Below are 7,911 nucleotides of genomic sequence, written 5' to 3'. Positions count from 1 at the left end.
GGGTAGTTAATCACTTTAACTATGAACAATCACGCTTAAGCTACATAATCTTTACTCCCTGGAATGGAGATAAGAAACGCCCTAACCTTTGGAATAGAAATTGATAGGATTAAAATCAACTGGTATAAATACAGATGTAACAAGACAATAAAACACAGAACTTGGCTGGAGATCCTGGCTAGAGAACCTGGCTAGGCTGATCAACTGAACGCTGTCTCCGTGTCATTCCTTCTTCGCCAACTCCGTCCACACCTTTGGGAACCCCTGGACCTGCTGGGGTTGGACCCCAACAAAAAAGAGCTTTGTTTTATAAGTCACTGAGGCTTTGCTTTTTCAGTTTTCCGGTGTGTGTATTTTTGGTTAGTGTAGTGTAATCAAACCCTATGCAATTAGATATTTAAGACAAATCTCTTCCAGCTCTTACTTCCAAGTAGCTGGTCACCTCTAAGCCTCAACTAAATAGAAATTCTGGAGCTGCCAGGGCCCCCAAACAGTCCCTTTTCAAGTCTCCCCAATTTCAGTTCTCATCACCATTCACTTAGTTGCTCAATCATGAATCCAAAAACAAGGATCATCTTTTTTGTTTTGTTAATCTCACCTGAGGATATTTTTCCATTGATTTTTAGGGAGAGTGGAAGGGAGGGGGAGAGACACATTGATTGGTTGCCTTCCACATGTAGCCCTGCCAGGGATCAATACTGCAACTGAGGCACGTGCCCTTCATTAGAATTGAACCCAGGACCCTTCAGTCCATAGAACGATGCTCTATCCACTGAGCCAGACCGGCTAGGGGAGGGATCATCTTAATTCCTCCCTCTTGCTCACTCCCACAATCTGATCACCAAGTTTTCCTGAGTATGTCTCAGATTTGTCCTGGACATCTGCAATAGCCTTCTTCTTGTTCCTGCTTCCAGTATTGGAATATACATAATGCCTTCAAAAGCAAGTTCATTAAGGGTCTCCAGTAAAACTTCTCCCTCCCGCCCATCCCAGCCACTGAGTTCCTTTCCCTATAAGCAGCCCAAATGACCAGATCCTCATGTATCTCTCAAGAACTACTCTGCAGACAGACACAAACAGAGTAATCTTTCAAAAACACAAAACGGGCCATATTTTTCCCCAGCCTAAAGCCTTTCAACACCTTTCCATTACAAACTCTTGAGTTTTAGGACCCTGTGTTGGCAACATCCCAGTCCTGCTGATCTTTCCATTCCAGACAACCCCCTTCTCAGCTGAGATCTTTGCTATCTTGGGGCTTTTACTATGCTGTTCCCTCTGCTTGGACAATTCTCCCCCAGGTCTGTGCATGCTAATTCTTTCCTTAAATACCACCTCCTCATAGAGAGCAGAGCCTTTCCACTCTGTGATTATCTGTAACAGAAGGCCCTCCATTTGTTACTTTGAAGCCCCTACCAGAAGGAGTTGTCATATATTTTGGGGGATGTTTTATTACCATCTCCCATATGTTTCATGAGAACAGAGATTGTCTGTTTTGTTTACCACTCATTGGATAGCCAGCTCTTAAGTTCTGTGCCTATCAGAAAATAGGTGCACTGTTACCAATGAATGAATAAGGAACTGATTGGAAAACTTATGTCCTAAAAAGGGGTAGGGGTAGGGGGAGGGTGTGTGCAAATGATACTAACAAGAGAAGCTAGCCTGACTGGCATGGCTCAGTGATTGAGTGTTGACCTGTGACCCAGGAGGTCATGGTTCGATTCCCAGTCAGAGCACATGCCTGGGTTGCAGGCTCAATCCCCAGTGTAGGATGTGCAGGAGGTGGCCAAACAAAGATTCTCTCTCATCATTTTTATCTCTCCCTCTCCCTTCTTGTCTGAAATCAATTTTAAAAAATGTTTTTAAAGAGAGAAACTAGCCTTAGCTATTTAAGCAGGCAATTTGGCCTTCATGTGATTTCTCCCCTGAGTACAGATTTTTATCCTGAGCTTTCTCACACTGTGTGGCTGACTGTGTCTCTGTTTAGGCCAACCACTGACTGTAGAGAGGAAGGAGCTGCAGTAAATAAGAGTGGAGTGTCACTCCCTAGGGCAGGGGTGGGTAACCCCTGGCACGCGTGCCAAACATGGCACGCCAGTAACTTTTGCTGGCACGCGAAACCCTCTCTTATATTCTTCCATTTACAATTTTTTTCTTAATATCAACCTTTTTATTTTTCAGATAAATTCAGTGTAGGTACATCTTAGATAAATAAATAATTTTGCATAACAAGTTATCTTAAAGACCATAGACATGGATTGACGAGAGAGGGGAAGAGCAATTTCTATGCCTCTGCCTTAACTCTCCCTGCCTTCCTAGATCTGACCAGTGTTTTGGTTTCATCCACATATGCTTGTGAATCTTTGTTCTCAGTGATGAATTTTGTTAAGTCTCGTAATAGGAGTAGCCTGACGGATGAAAGTAGTAGCTCGTGCATATCTCTGAAGGTCACGAAATATAAACCTGATGTAAAACCTCTGTCATCAGTGATGCAGCAGCAAAAGTTCCACTGATAATATCAAACGGAGTCATAAAGTTTTCTGTCGGACTATCAGTGTACATGTATACATTAAAAAATAAATGTATTTTTCATCATCATATACTGTGTTTTTGTCGCTCGAATGAATTTTATTATTTCTTCAAGGTTCTTCACATACGTACACCTTAAGAGATATCAAGTAGGCGTAATATGTTCTCAAAAAATTAGGGTTGGCACGCAGAAGGATTTTGAGTCAGAGATTTTGCTGGTTTTGGCACGCACTCACAAAAAGGTTGCCAACCCCTGCCCTAGGGTTTAAGACCTTGAATTCGTTGGGAGAAAGTGACAGCAAGCACAGGGCTTTCCTTTGCCAGACCTTGTATTTTGTCACAGACATTTAATAACTGGTTTAAACAGAAATATTAAGCAATCACTTCTTCCATTGTTTTCAGAACCAAAAATACTTTCTGTTTACAAGCAAGTAAAACCAGAGAAGACAATGACTCTTACATAGACACAGCAGCACGTTTATAAGGAAATGTTAACTCTACAATCTCAAATCAGTATCTGTTTCTGCCCTAAGTGCTTCAATATAACACATATTTTTCTAATTATGAAAGTAATGCCTCATATCATTATAGATAATAGAATATTAAAATTGTATTTAAAAGGATAAAACTGGAGAAATAAAATCACATCCAGGGAATAGGCTTGTTTTTTCTAAATCACAAAAGCTAATATGTCCATCTCCATCTGTTACTCTCTCCTTGGAAACTAAACAACAAAAGCTTCATTCATTTCTACTTTAATTACACCTTCTGAATCTATTTCTAGGTATCCAGGTCAGTTGACTGGATTAGCTAAGTAATGTAACCCGGCCATTTTGCCCTTATCTCTTACTAGAGTTGAGGATAAAATTCAAGATCCTTAATGTGGTATACAAGGCCCCTCATAATCTGGCTCCAGTCCACCTCCCAGCCTCATTTCTCACCACTTCCTTCCCTTACCCACTTAATTAGGAGCTTACTAGAGAAAGGTCATGAGCTCCCCAGTGTGTTCGAATGGTCCAGACCTCTCTATTCACCTCTGTAGTTCTCTGCAGGGGATCGAAGGATGGCCAGGCCTCCTTTGTGTATGGTATAGGCGTGGGGGAATGGGTTACAGGATCCTGATGTGCCTGATTTACCACAAATTGATGAGCTGGGAAGTGAATTCACCTGGATGGGATAAGGTTGACTACTTTGATCAACTCGCAGAGATCAGAGTCCGTCCTCATGTGCGGCAGTGCCACCTAGATCACAGGTGTCTTGAAGAGAGCAGCAATGACTCAAATGTGTCCCCTTCCAAAATTTCTATCTCAAAATCATAATCCCAAAGTGATGGTGTTTGGAGGTGGGGTGAATAGAAGAGTGGAGCCCTCATGATGGGATTAGTGCTCTTATAAGAAGAGGCCAGAGAGCCAGCTAGGTGAGAACACAGCAAGAACACGGCCCTCTCAAACCAGGAGGAGGGCACTCACCAAAAGCTGACTTGTAGTCTCCAGAACTGAGAGGAATAAATGTGTGTTGTTTCAGCCCCCAGTCTTTGGTAATGTGTTGCAGCAGCGAGAACTAAGACAACCGCCATGCCTGGTCTCCCTTCCAAAGAGTTTCCACCAACTTGCAGGGCTGGTTGTCAAGAACTTGTGCCTTTCTTTTTCTCTGAAGGGTGACCTTCAGATGCTCCTCCTGAATGGCCGAGAGCCCCTCCATGACTGGGCTGGTAATGAATACAAGTGCAAATCACAAACAAATTCTAAAATAGAAGAGTAGGTGTTCAACTTGTCCTGGCCATAGGAAGTATTCATCTGAGAGGGGCTCCTCCAGCTCCAGCCATAAGTCTGGGATGCTGGGATGTGAACAGGTGTATCTGTCCTTGCAGTGCTTTTTAAAAAGGGCCCTCAGAAGGAGTCTTGTGCTGATGGTACAGTTAAGCATCTTGAATGTGGTGGTGTTTGCATGAAACTATAGTTGGCATAAAATTACATAGACACACACACACACACAAATGAGTATATGTGTAACTGGTGAAATATGAATAAGATCTATGGTGTGTACCAATGCCAATTTCCTGGGTTTTATGTTGCACTGCAGTTATGCCAGATGTTAACATTGGGGGAGGCTGGGTGAAAGGTGCATGGGAAGCTTGCTGTACCGTTCTTTGCAAATTCCTGTGAATCTGTGTTTCAAAATATAAAGTTTTTTTAAGGGTGGAGGGACTCAGAATACTGGAGTACTTGATCTAAGATATAAAATAGTGCATTAGAGATGGCCTTGAAGCTAGAAGATCCTGTTCCTCTGTGTCCGGGTCCAAAGATGTTCCTGAAGAAAAGAATGAAGTGGGCAACTTAGCAGATTCACAATGAACAGAGTCTGCGAGTGCTAGAGTAGGCCTGAGAAGCCCAGGAAACTCTGAATGTCTTATACGCGCAGGCGACTGCCATCCACTAACTATGTTGGCCTTATTTAGCATCACTGCAGCTTATTTCGGTCTTCCAACAGTATTTATTAAGCACCTACTGTGTGCCTGGCACTCTTCACTCTTCTAGTGCTTGGTATATGTCCAAGAATAAAACAAAGAACCCTGCCCTAGTGAAGCCTAAGTTCTAGCATAGGGGAGGAGGCCTGGGAAGAAAATAAACAGTATTAAGTGAATTCTAGAGCATTCTAGAAGGTGATAACTATTATGTGGGAAGAAAATAGAGCCCCGTAAGGGGGACCAAGAATCACAAGATAGTATGGGAGGAGTGTTGCTAAGTTATCTGAGTTCTTAAATGATTGTATTGAAATTAATCCTCTATTTGAATTTCTTTGCCCACAACCAAATTTTATTATTCCTATTTCTTCCTGACTTCTTCTCTCCATCTTTTATTTTAACCCTCCTTTTTTTCTGTTTCTTCAATTAATTCCTTTTTTATTTCTCTCCCTTCCTTAATGCCGTCAGTGCTTTTTTTTTGCCTGAGTGATAAGAGTAATTGCAAACTTAAAATTTAGCATTTTTAATTATATTTAATAGTTTTGTTCAGAAGGGACACAGTAGAGTATTTAAAAGATAACTTTACATTTAATTTAAGAAATATGTGCAGTAATTTCCAAATGTACAATTTGATATCTTTATTTATTGAAATTCATGTACAACACTGGACTCTTTTATAGGTTAAAAACATAACAAAAAACAATTTTAATTTCAAGTAAATTTTCCATTGGCAATACAGAATTAAAATATGTATATTATTTAAAAATGCATGGAAGAGACAGTATTCCTATTGCTTGGGAAACTAGTCAAATACCCTGGTCTTATATAGTCACAAAGGGAACCAGGATTTCACAAAACTCTAGCCTTATTGTAAAGGATTACTTTGGTTATTTCCTTCAACTAATAAAAAAAATAAGCAGTGCATATTTCCTTTATTGAACAGAGGTATTCATCCATTTTCTGCAAGACTTTTATATTCACTCTTTAGAGATATGATTTGTTGCCATTATAAGCAGGTATTACTGTGAAAATGAGATAACATAGTCCTGGTTATACTGTACCCAGCATGGGGAGAAATCTTTTCTAAGTCAATTAAAGACAGAATAACCCATGAGCATGAAAGAATATTGTAACATCACAATCCATTACAACTAATTCAAATTCCAATGTGCAGAATGGGGGTGGGGATGGTGATGACGATTCTTTTAACCAATTTGGTATGCTCACTGATGATATTCCTTCAGAAGTAGAGACCTTGTTTCTCATTTATATAAGAAAAAACAGAGGTAAGACATGCTGCCTTTGGATTTGGGAATTTCCCACATCTGTGCCAAAGGTAGGATATAATTCTCAACCATGTAAGACATTGTGTCCGTTGGGGACCTGAGTGTTTATTTTTCCCTAGAAATGCAGTACAACTTCATTTACTTGAGCATGAAATGTAGGGTGTCCCCCCAAAATGTATACACACACTTTGAATAATTATAAAGGCAGTGTTTATTAAAATACATTTCATTTTCAAAATTGAACTATCAGCTGTTAAAGTGTGTATACATTTTGGGGGGACACCCTGTATATGGGAATAGTCCCCAGAACCACAGCTTATGTATTATATATAATGCCTAGAAAATTGTTGGCAGTCAGAAAAGATTAAGTAAAATTAACATATTTTCTGGCTCAAAATATGGATTTTTAAAAACCTAAACATTTTCGATGTAAATATTCCAAACCATTTTTTCTTTTGCTATTGAGTTCATGTAGACTGTTCTGTCTTAAAAAACTCATTTTAAACATAGAGTTATATCCAAATTATTTACTTTTTAGATTTTTTTGAAAGGTGGTCAGAATTCAGTTAAAGATCACTTACTTTACATACTGCTAAATTTTAGAGAAAAACATAAACTTATTTTAATCACCACAGTCTTACAAACATATCAAAATTGTTTTTTGTTCAAAATAACACAATTTTTGTAGTAGGTTTTAAATAGACCATACCGCTATGTAACTCTACACAATGATTATTTCTATAAACTAAGTTAAAATTGCATTTTTAAGGCAGAGATAGTCTTTCATATATTTTATTTGATCCTAATTGTGATCCATGATTATCATATCAAAAGGTGATTTTGATAAACCACAATAATCTTCTTACTGCTTCACCTCTCTAAATCAATGCTTTTAAAATATATCAGTTTAGTTCTGCAGCTTTGAAGTGGACCTTGATTCTGAATTCTGGTTACATATATGGTCACTGTAACATTCATAATTAAGTAATAACCAAATTTGCATTTTAAAAACTCTGACGTGTTTACCAGAAGTGATTTTTGAAGGCCTTTATTGATAAATGCATTAACAATTCTATATCAGCGTTTACTCAGTGGGCCCTCACCCTGTGATTCAGTGCAGCTCATGGGGATGCAGGCCGGTCAGAAATGGAATGTTTTCATGATGATCATTCCTGGCTCAACTGCCCACAGGGGCTGTTGGGTCACACTTATCCCGACTGAACAGAGGTACCCAGTTCCCACATGAACAGTGTTAGCCAATGTGTCAGAGGTACAGCAGCATGACATAAGCAGGTCCTAGCTAGACATTGTTACATTGCCAGGGTAATTCTCCTCACCATTTTACACATTTTGGAGGTAAGCTATTTATTTTATAAATAAAGCCTAGAAACTATTTTAAATCTCTTTCTTTTAATGGTTAAGATGTTTAAAAAACACACACAAAGGTTTTTAAAAAATCTAATGGGCCCAACTGGTGTGGCTCAGTGGTTGAGCATCGACCTATGAACTGGAGGTCTTGGTTCAATTCCCGGTTGGGGCACATGCCCAGGTTTCGGGCTCGATCCCCAGTGTGGGGCAGCTAATCGATGGTTCTCTCTCATCATTGGTGTTTCTATCGCTCTCTCCCTCTCTCTC

This window comes from Myotis brandtii, unplaced genomic scaffold (assembly GCF_000412655.1).
Source record: "Myotis brandtii unplaced genomic scaffold, ASM41265v1 scaffold1186, whole genome shotgun sequence".
In the NCBI taxonomy this organism is placed as follows: Eukaryota; Metazoa; Chordata; class Mammalia; order Chiroptera; family Vespertilionidae; genus Myotis; species Myotis brandtii.
Note: the sequence above shows the minus strand (reverse complement) of the source record.